This window comes from Carassius carassius, chromosome 49 (assembly GCF_963082965.1).
Source record: "Carassius carassius chromosome 49, fCarCar2.1, whole genome shotgun sequence".
NCBI lineage: Eukaryota > Metazoa > Chordata > Actinopteri > Cypriniformes > Cyprinidae > Carassius > Carassius carassius.
Genome location: NC_081803.1, coordinates 4,878,977 through 4,890,800, shown reverse-complemented (window position 1 = coordinate 4,890,800; position 11,824 = coordinate 4,878,977). Strand labels below are relative to the sequence as shown.

General features: G+C 40.1%; 1 protein-coding gene across 1 annotated transcript in view; it reads left to right on the top strand.

The window, feature by feature from the left end:
- Positions 1-6,180: 6,180 nt before the first annotated feature.
- The window catches only part of LOC132132339 (fish-egg lectin-like), a 173,187-nt gene continuing 167,543 nt past the window's right edge, over positions 6,181-11,824 (top strand). The window contains exon 1 of the mRNA XM_059544717.1: positions 6,181-6,186. The gene's annotated coding sequence lies outside the window, so the exon portion shown is untranslated. The remainder of the gene's footprint in view (positions 6,187-11,824) is intronic.

The window sequence follows — 11,824 nt, the reverse complement described above, 5'->3', positions numbered from 1 at the left end:
GTCAACATCACTCTCCACGGCAGAATGGTATTCTGCTGCTTTACACCACTTGAGGGCCTTTGCAAAATTGTCTAAAAATATAAAGCCAATGGTAAAACAATTAAAATTTAATCATAATGTACAATCTGATAAAGTTAGTTGTGAATTAAACAGTTTTCCTTAAAAAAATAACCTACAGGAATTCTGCAGTTTGTTTTTTTTGCAGGATATTGTTTTATTTATACATTGACAATATATGTGCAGGAAATTTCTACAGGTTTTAGAATGAACCCTTCAGTACAACAGAAACATGCAGGGACAGACAGGCAAGGCAAGTTTATTAATATAGCACATAACATACACAGTGGTAATTCAAAGTGCGTTACATAGAAGAAATTAAAATAATCAAAATAAATAAGAATAATTAAAGTACGAACATTGGCACAGTGCTCATTCAGAAAATGCACAGCTAAACAGATAGATAGCACAGCTAAATAGCACATCTGGGCCCGTATTAATGCAGAGTAGCTCCTAGTGACAAAATCCTAAGAAAGTTCTTAATGTGGGTGTTTACTCTTAAAATTAAATAAAAATCCTAGTAAAGTAATTCAGAAAGCATCTTAACCCTTAAAAGAGGTCTTAAGGTCAAACTTGTTAGGAGTAAGGACGAGGACTTTTAAGAGGCTTAAGAGTTTTTTTTTAGCAGAGGAAAAAATGACAAAGACAAAGAGAATAAATGTTTTGCATGCAATGGATGAGTGAGTTAATAAGACGCTATAAATTAGATCTAAACGTTACTGGAATCAATCTGGTAGCAGTTGCAACTGTTTTATGGTATTTTTGGGAAGTGTTGTATTTCTATTCCACTGTTATACACTGTAATCAAGTATCACCTTTAGATTACAAATGCAAGATGTCAATCCAGGGTCGTCAGCGGAGCATCTAACCAGTTCAGTTCTAGGTTCGGTTGCTAGGGGCGTTTGCTAATATTACTATTTTATTAATAAAATTAATTTAGTATTAATAAGGAAAAATTACTCCTAGTCTTTAGCATGATTTCGTTTCCTTAAAAATATTTAGAATAATACAAAGAAAAATAAATTCCTAAGGCATAAATAACAAACAGTCTTTACCTGAATTGTGGCTCTTTTTGCGTTGTCCCTCTGGAGGTGTTTAACTATAAGATCGTCCATAAAAATATCAACTTTGTCTGTGACAAGTAATTTCTTGTACTATTTTCATCTGAGTTGAAGCCAAAATTACAGGGGTGAAAATGACTTTAGTGAAAGTGAAGGCCAAGTACTAGTAATTTGACCTCTGCACTTAACCCATAAGTTAGTTTACACATTAGGAGTAGTGAACACGCACAGCAAACCTCGGACAGTGGGCAGCGCCAGGGGAGAGATCGGGGGTGAAGAGCAAGGGCATCTCAGTTGTTTTCTGTCCGTATTGAGACCTTTGAGTTACAAGTCTGACTCTAACCATTAGGCCACATCTGCCTTTAGAGAAATGGCAGCACTGTGTTTTTTATTTTTACACAGAGATTTGTAGATCTATTAGTAAAATCAATTGACTTTAGGAATTTTAGTAGCATTGTATTCCAAGAAATATAAAATATTACATCTTAATATCCTTTTTAAATTCTGGTTCTTAACAAAATGTTATTTTGGTATCATCATTTTGAAGGCCCTATACTGTTTAATTTTAAGAAGGAATTGTTCAATTTTTAATTAATGGTCTGAAAAATGCATATCATGATAAATTGAGTTTTTCATTACACACAGGCATGCTTGGTTTGGAAACTGCTCTACCATGTCCAATGGGAGGCTCAAGAAGGGAGACATTTGGATGTCCTCAGTCTCCTGAAGTCTGGTCACTTCAGCACAATGTGTCATTGGTGCGTACAGTGAGGTTGTCCACCTCTGGGTAAGTCTCTCACCCAAAAACTCATGTGCCCTTCTGTGTGCATTTGTATTGATGTATCAATACTCTAAAGTTTATACCATGATCAGCAATGCAACAATTGGCTGACATCAAGACAGCAACATAGCAACATCATATCACATCATATAATTAAAAAAGAAAACGGCCAAGCAGGCAAAATGAAATGAAATGTCTAATAGATAAATAAAATGTATAAATGATTGTTACACAATTCCTAATTGTTCAAAAAGGTTCACTAATTTGTGTATTTGAACAGGTTTGACATTTTTCAGTTCCAAGAGCATGGCCTATTGTAATGAGCAATTCACATTTCTTTAGGGCCAGGAACAAATTAATAACATAGTTTTTACAGTGTTTAATGTGTGAGGCTCCAATAAAATTAAAATAATTATTCCCTCACAAATAAATCTCTCAATGAGTAAAATCGGCTCTATTATTATGGAATACTAAGAACAAGTACATTTATACTTTTAATGATTAATTTCCCTGGTTCTGCCATGATCCTGCCCTTCTGCATGACGCGGTCCTGTGTACACTTTCTCATTCTGACGTCCGTGATAAAGCAAAAGGCACATCTCTTCAACTGAAACGAAGTTAATAAATGCTAGATAAATAATAGATGATGATGATTAAGATTATAATAATTATTATTATTGCCATTATTAATTTAATGTCCTATCATTCTTTTACAGGTCTTCTTCTGTTTAAAGATTTCCTCATTTGGCTGCTTTGGAAGACCGAGTGTCAGCATTACAGAATAGGTGAAAGATGGGTGAAAGCTGGAGAATGACACATGTGTGTTTCCTCTGTATGCATTAATCAGTGGCGTAGTTGAATAGGGCATATACATGCTCAGTCCAACACACACACACACACACACACAGAGGATATCTGACAAGGAAGAGCAGAAGGGGTTTTACTTAATTTCTTTACCAGAGGCAGATGAAATACAACACAATTACCAGAGTTTAGTTAAACATGAACTTTTCTGAGTGTCCATGGAAAAGTGCAAAACCAATCTAACTGGCTACTAGTTAATCCTGTTCGACTATGTAAGTCTATGTAGGACACGTGCTGAACAAATTCTTGAAACTGCAAATAATAAGTAAGGGATAATGTAGAGCAAAGCGGTTGTTATAGCGAATACAACCCTGACAGGCTGATCAGGAGGAAGCGGAGGGATCTTGAATCAGCCTGAAGGAGTTGTATTCACTATAACAACTGCCTCGCTCTACATTATCCCACTAAATACATGGCTACTTACCAAATAAATAAATCATTTGACACAAAATATTGATTTAAAAATGAGTTTATTGATTTAAAAACAATTGCATAGCTTCTGCTAAAGAAAATAGTCTGTTCTGTTTCTATGGTTAGTGTCATGTATTTACTAGCGAAACAAATACGATGACGAGTAGTCTTGATTTTGATGATTTTTTTTGCTGATTAACCAAAAAGAGTTTTTCAGTTAGGAACTCATACAATTCACTTAAAGTGCTCTGGTATACTGCCTGCGCACACACTTAAAGGCATGTTCCTTTTTATTGGGAGCTTTCACAGCCAATCACAAACACTGTTGCTCTCACAGCCAATAACAAACCAGATCAAGTCAACTCAAACAAAAATGAATAGTATTCAAATACAAATGTTAATACACAACACTCCTCCCCTGAAATCTGGAACTCCAAATAAAAAATTTTCATTTCAAACCACCCATACATAATAAAATAGTTAGAATCCTGAGAAGATCGACAAGCCCTTAAGACCACCGTAGAGTAAAAGTTGCAACAATTTATCCATTCTTTCTGTTGAATGTTTTTTCTCACTCGTGTGCATGTAGCTGGAACTATTTGGCTCCAAAATGCAAATCTCAGCTCCTCTGCAGATATGTTACCCCTTTTATTGATTCTGCTTTATACTATTTGCCCAGTTCTTTTTTTATGCTGTAACAAAACTTTGTTCTGTTGTTCAATTTGTTCCTGTTTTAATAAAACTTTTAAAGCCTGTTGTGTAGTTGTATTGTCATTTTGTTTAGTCTTTTCCCTAAAGAATATGACCCCAAAAAATGTGTTTGTATGGTAAAAATCACGAAAAATCTTTCATATTTAAATAGTGTCTTGCCTGACTTACAGATGGTAACTTGATGGTAATACAATTACAGACATGCGACGTCGAGACTACGTTGTCAGTTGGTAAGTCATGAAATTACCAAAACGTCATGTAACTGGGACAAAGTTGGTTATTTTGTTACCTTAGGAGACCGTACTGACGACGTTGTCAGTTGGTAGCAATTTGATGGTAATAAAATTACAGACATGCGACGTCGAGACTACGTTGTCAGTTGGTAAGTCATAAAATTACCAAAAAGTACGAATAAATTACGTAACTGCGACGTCGTGTGTTAGCTGGGATGCATAGAGAGACCATTATGAGCCTGTACGACCCTGGTCGATGACGTCTACAGTCAACTCAGCTTCAGTCTATTTTATATCCCGATTGTAAATGTAATTTCCATTAGGGTTGTTCAAGTCAACACGTGTGCATAGTCTGTATATTCCTTATTACAGTAGCTACTATCCGTTGGGTAATACGACCGTCGGATCATATGGAGGATGCACTTGTCTTGATCAACACATGGTATGCTAAAAGTCACGTCCAGTGAATCATGAGAGCAAAGCGTTTCCTTATAATGCTCATGAATGACACTAGCAGACATCACACGGGCGTTTAGCGGAATAAATAAACACATTGATCCGCGTCAACAGAGTGGAATAGCATCTTAAACAGAGCAGATTTCAGCAGCACCATGTCCTGTGTGATCAAACGCATTTCCCTGGTGTCTTACCTTATTCCCGCGCGGCTGAAGCTAGATGCGTGTATTATATCCTGCGCGCAGATACCGTCGGTCCTGTCGGTGAACGGCCGGGTGTTGACAGATCAGCTGTGCAGCTCGTCCCCGAGAACCGTCTGTTCGTTCACTGCGGCCGCTGAGAGATGACCGAGCATCGGCTGCTGCTGCACATGGACAGTCGCTTTCACTAAATATGCTTCAACTTCTCAGAGAATGCTTGTTTGTTTGTTTGTTCCGTTAACAATTTTAGCGTTATATATATATATATATATATATATATATATATATATATATATATATATATATATATATATATTATGATGTAGATAGAGTTTGTTTCTTCATCAGAACAGATTTGGAGAAATGTAGCATTACATCAATGGATCCTGTGCAGTGAATGGGTTCCGGTTGGAGTCCAAACAGCTGATAAAAACATCATAATAAACCACTCCAATCCATCAATTAATGGCTTAATTACTAGAGAAAAGCTGTGTTTGTAACAAATACATCATTAAGACATTAACTTCTAACAGTTGCTTTTGGCTGAAATATGAGTCTCTATCATAATATTGCTTGTTTCAGTAAAAATTTCATCTTGGCTGAATTAGGAGATATGTAGAAAATATGTAGATCAAGCACCATTTACAAGCAAAACTTCCAAAACAGTTTTAAATATGTGGGTGGATTTTATGGTCTCTTTTTTTTTTTTTTTTTACTGAAGGAAGCAGATTCATATTTTGGCCAGAAGCGACAGATTAACATGAAAAATTCCTTGATTGTTTCTTGTTGTTGTTGCTTACAAACACTTAGCTTTTCACTTCACAAGTCATTAATTGTTGGACTGGAGTGGTGTGTTTTATTGTGATGTTTTTATCAGCTGTTTGGACTCTCATTCTGACGGCACCCATCCACTGCAGAGGATCCATTGGTGAGCAAGCGATGTAATGATACATTTCTCCAAATCTGTTCAGATGAAAAAACAAACTCATCTACATATTGTATGGCCTGAAGGTGAGTAAAATTATGCAAATGTTTATTTTGGAGTGAACTATTCATTTAAATACCTTTGAGCCCAGTTTGATGAGCAGTTTAACCTTGGATGAAGTACTGTGCAGGTGAAGTATGGGTAAAACCTGCTCTTCTGAACCACTGGATCAGGATTGTTCAGTGTGCAATAACAGTACCAGGATTAAGTGAGAATACGGTCACATATTTACTTTATAGTGTCGATGTGAAATAAAACATCCAGACATTTTATCAATGCTAAATAAAAATGATTTGTGTACAACTACAGCTGAACATGTATGTTTTGTAAGATGAATGCAAAACATTGAAATAATGTTAACATTCACTCTGTAGATTTCAGCATATTTTAGTTGCAAGGAGACTAAATTGCTGTTATAAGATTAAAACAATACTGTGTTGTGTTTTACCACGGAGCTTAAAGCAACTCTACGCAGTTTTGCGTATTTTCGCGACTTTGGCGCTCCCTACTGTCAAGTGAGTGGAATTCACTGTCGTAAATACACTATGATAATTAGCCTTCAGTAGAAAAGATTGTTGCTGCCGTTCCCCAAACTTAGATAATTAAGGGAAAGAAACACAAACATATAGCCTCTTAGATAAGTGAAAGATGACTTAGAACGATTCTGAAATTGATATTTCAAGGTAAAAAATAATTATGATCCACAGCTAAAGTAAGTTGGCGTCAATGAAACTGAAATGCTTCAAAACAAACCAACAGAGCTGAACAACACCATTGATAAACCTTGAAATATTGCACATGTAATTATTGTCAATATCTTTCTTTTAAATACGATACATTCAGATTATATAAAACAACCAAGACTGCAAATTTACATCATCTAGTGAAAAATTTAGAGTCATTGGAATGCAGCATCCTGAAACACTGAAACTTTCAGCGTTAATATATATCAGCATAATAATTATTCAATTTAATAATAATAATAATAATAATTCATTACATTTATATAGCGCTTTTCTAGGTACTCAAAGCGCTTTACATAGACTGGGGGTATCTCCTCATCCACCACCAGTGTGCAGCATCCACCTGGATGATGCGACGGCAGCCATAGTGCGCCAGAACGCCCACCACACACCAGCTTACTGGTGGAGAGGAGACAGAGGGATGAAGCCAATCAGCAGATATGGGGATTATTAGGATTATTAATTTATCTTGTTAAAATAGTCCGCTTTTTAAGGTTTCAATACATCAGGTTAATACTGTGTACACTGGAAAGTGTCAGTTTTGCATTGTTTCTGGAGCTGATCTCAAAACCTTCTCTGAGGGCACTTTCTTTCGGTTGAAAAACTCAAACACAGACAGTAAATATCAGTCAGGCCTTTACATTGTATCCTTACATAGTTCTGATATGGTATAACCTCATTTTGAGTGTACATAACAGTGGTCTGCTAATTTTCTGAATGTTTTAATGCCAAACATGAGCCTTCAGCCTCATATTGGTTACAGTTTAAGGTCAGTATTCCAGACCATTGTTTATTGGTGAACTGTATGTAGTGTAAATGTGCTTTAGTGTAATAGTGAGTACAGGCAGTTTTTGTTTGTACATTTCTTTAGTGTGATGCTTATTTTCAAATTGTTTTAAATATGGTTTAAATGTTTTATTGCACTTTATGTTTAAAAAGAAAGAGTGTTTTGTGCATTTATAAATTGATTATTTTCGCTTGGCATAGCCTAACAGCGTGATGACGTCTCATAGTAGCCCGCCCGCCAGTGATGCTCATTCTGAGTAAATGCATAGACGAGAAGCCATCACAAATGCGTTCTTCTCTTCATTGTCTTGTTACTTACAGGAGTACTACAATTTTAGGAGGTGGTATTTCACAGCAACAGTATACAACACCACAGCCACCCCATGCTTTGACACGCTTCGCTCAACAACAGCAGCCCCAGCGCCATCACTTTCAAACCCCCCCCCCCCCCCCCCAGCCAGTCAGTCACTATACCCAGTCTCACGACAATACCCAACTGAACGGATTTCGCAATCCCAACGCCAGTTTCAACAGCCCAAACGCCAGCAAGCTACACAATGTTTTCACTGCCAACAGAGGGGAACCACGGAGCTGTGCACCCATTGCTATTATTGCAGTAGCAGCGAACATTATGCAGCTAGGTGCAGAGTACGGGGTACGAGAAACTCAAGGGAGATCCAGTTAAACGGGGAAGGGTTGCTCCAAAGGGACAGGGAGTGACCCAAGAGACAAGCACGTCCCGACGACACACGACACGACAATTCATGACCAAACCGCAATACCCTGTGCCTCATGAGATAGACAGCATAATAACAGCCAAATGCCGAGTTAATCAGCACTACCCAGTAACCTCCCTAGTTGGCAGGCAATGCCTGGTGGCCTGCTATTTGCAAGGACATGAGACAGAAGCTTTATGGGACCCAGGTGTGTATTATTGATGAACAGTGGAAAGATAGCTAAATACCGGAAGTTAGACTGAGGGATATTTCTGAAGCCACAGAAACACCCAAACGCCTACATCTTGTGGCAGCCAATGGTACTGACATGCCGTACGGAGGATGGGTTGAGGTGACGTTCAGGTTGGCCTCCCCTGCTGAAAGAGTGAAAGAATTAGTCATTCCTATGCTTGTTCAAAAAGGTCAGCAACTCCCTAAACCTATAATTGGATTTAATGTAATCGAGCAAGTGATGAAACAAAAAGATATGGACAATTCGGACAAAGAGACTAACAGGCAGTTGTATCAAACTGTTGTAAGCGCCTTTCCCAACCTGAAAAGAGGCAAAGTGCATACCTTCATCAATCTGGTGACAGCTGATGATCTTGGCGAGTATACGGTGAGTACGGGCAAGGGATCTGTGAACATACCAAGGCACACAATCATGCAAATACAGTGCAAGATAAAAATGCCACATGTGAGACAAGACAGTGTGTTGCTGTTTGAGCCATGCGTCAACCCTCAACACCCTGAGGGCCTAGAACTGTTTGACACTCTGCTGGAGGTGAAAAAAGGTGGCCGCCCTTCAGTCACTCTGAGCATGCAGAACAAGACCGATCACGATATTATCCTAGGAGGTAGAGTGGAGCTGGGCATAGTGCAACCAGTTAGATCAGTTTTACCTGTGATGATGATATCTCCAAGGGGATCAGGATCTGTGACTCAGATTATGGATGAGGAGACACCAAGGGAAACAGAGGAAGACAACCTGTGGGACCCACCAGTTGACTTGAGCCATATAACTGCACGGCAACAACAACAAGTAAAGCAGATGTTAAGGGAGGAGTGCCAGGTTTTCTCAAAATCCGACGACGACATTGGTTGTGCAAAGGGACTTCAAATGAGTCTCTCCTTGAATTACAGTACACCAGTAGCTTGGACATACAATTCAGTTCCAAGGCCCTTGTACCAGGAGATGAAAGACTACCTACAGGACTTAATAGCTCAAGGGTGGGTAGAGAAGTCCAACTCCTCTTATTATTCGCCAATTGTGTGTGTCCGGAAAAAGGATGGCAGCCTCAGACTGTGTATAGATTACAGGGACCTGAATCGGAAAAGACAGTACCAGACCGCCAGCCGATTCCTCGAGTGCAGGATGTCTTAGATGGCCTGGGAGGCAATTCTTGGTTCTCTCTGCTCGACCAAGGGAAAGCATATCACCAAGGCTTCATGACCCCAGAGAGCAGGCCACTAACAGCATTCACAACTCCCTGGGGGTTATATGAATGGATTCGCATTCCTTTTGGCCTTATGAATGCTCCAGCAGCGTTCCAGCGGTTCATGGAGAAATGTTTGGAGGGAATGAGAGACGAGATCTGTGTGCCATATCTGGACGATGTCTTGGTCTTCACAAAGTCATTCGATGACCAAGTGGAGGCAGTGAGGAGAGTACTGAGGCAATTATGTACCCATGGGATTAAATTAAAGCCACGGAAATGTGACATGTTCAAGAACGAAGTGAGATACCTGGGCAGAATTGTGTCTGCAGAGGGTAGTTGCATGGACCCAGCCGACATGGCTGCTGTAACCGCTTTGAAGGACAAGCGACCAAGCACTGTAGGTGAGCTACGTAAGATCTTGGGCTTGCTCAGCTACTACCGTCGGTACATAAAGGATTTTTCAAGAACTGCCAGTCCGCTGTATAACCTTTTGAAGGGCAAAGTCAATGATGGGGAAAGTCCAGCAAAGGCAAAGAAAAGGCCAGAAAGGAGCAAGAAAGGTTCTGTGGTGCCATCAAACCAGCAAATTGAATGGACAACGGACCACCAAGAAGTCTTGGAGAAATTGATTGAGTGTTTGGTCAGACCACCTGTGTTAGGGTTTCCAGAGTTCTCTGAACCATTCATCCTGCATATGGATGCATCAAATCAAGGCCTGGGGGCTGTTCTATACCAACGGCAAGGTGGAAAGTTGAGGGTGATTGCTTACGGGTCCAGGACATTGACAGCGGTCGAGAAGAACTACCACCTTCACAGTGGGAAGTTGGAATTTCTCGCCCTAAAGTGGGCTGTAACTGAAAAATTCAGGGACTATTTGTATTACGCCCCAACTTTCACTGTGTACAGCGATAATAATCCCTTGACCTATGTACTCTTCAACTCAATGCAACCGGGTGCCGATGGGTCGGTGAGTTAGCGGATTTCCACTTCACAATTCGCTACCGGCCAGGAAGAGAGAATGTGGATGCAGACACGTTGTCTAGGATACCGTTGGATGTAGAGACTGTGATGGAAGAGTACACAGAGGAGTTTCCATCAAGTTGCATCAGAGCAATGATACAATCTGGTGAAATCCAGGATGAGCTGGGTCCCAACATGACTGTCAGATGCGAGGATGTAATGGCAGGGAGAGACACAGATGAAGTATCACCAACGTCATTGTCAAAAGAGGAGATTCGACAGGCACAGAGTGACGAGAAGGACATCAAGGTGATCGTCGAGCACTTACAGTCTGGGTCGCGGCCAGGTTCAAAGCAGTGGCGGGCAGTCAAACCAAAGTTCAGAGGTTTAATCCGAGAATGGGACAAGTTACAGATGAACATGGCATACTGTACCGTAAAACGTCACAGCGAACTCAGCTTGTGTTACCGGCCAAGTTCAAGCACATCATCCTGCGGGAACTACACGATAAGATGGGCCACCAAGGGCTGGATAGGACAACAAGCCTTATTAGAGACCGTTTTTTCTGCCCACAGATGCAAAAGGAAGTTGAGCATTATGTCCTAAGGGCGTGTCCATGCATTAAGCAAAAAAAACATCTAGGGAGATACGAGCACTGCTAAAGAGCATCAAGACAACTTACCCGTTTGAGCTGGTCTCGATTGATTTTCTCCATCTGGATAAGTGCAAAAGAGGATATGAGTACATTCTTGTCGTCATCGATCACTTTACTCGATTTGTTCAAGCCTATGTTACCACATCAAAATCAGGCAAAACGGTGGCTGACCGACTGCTCAATGATTTTGCCCTCAAGTTCGGATTCCCTTCGAGGATACACCACGACCAAGGTGGAGAATTTGAGAACCAGTTGTTTGACCAACTAAGGAAGTACAGTGGTATAACAGCATCAAGAACAACCCCTTACCATCCCAAAGGAAATGGCCAGGTGGAAAGGATCAATCGAACGATACTACAGATGCTCAAGACTCTGACGGAGAAAGGGAAATCCAATTTGAAGGAGGCACTTAACAAACTAGTCTTCGCATACAACTGCACGAAATGTGAGGTTACCGGTTTCTCGCCATTTTACCTGTTGTTTGGTCGGTCCCCAAGACTCACCATTGATGCTTTGTTCGGACTTGACCAGGACCGCGGCACCACTAATCAGCGAGAGTATGTAGAACGCTGGACAAAGGGAATGCAAGAGGCTTATGAGATCGCACGGGACCATGCAGAAAAGTCTGCTGAAAGGAACAAGCGGAACTACGACTACAAAGTAAGATGTGCTGACCTGTACACTGGAAGCCGAGTCTTGGTGAAAAATCTCACCCCACGGGGGTTCCTGGAAAGCTAAAGAACTACTGGGAGGACGAAGTTCACGT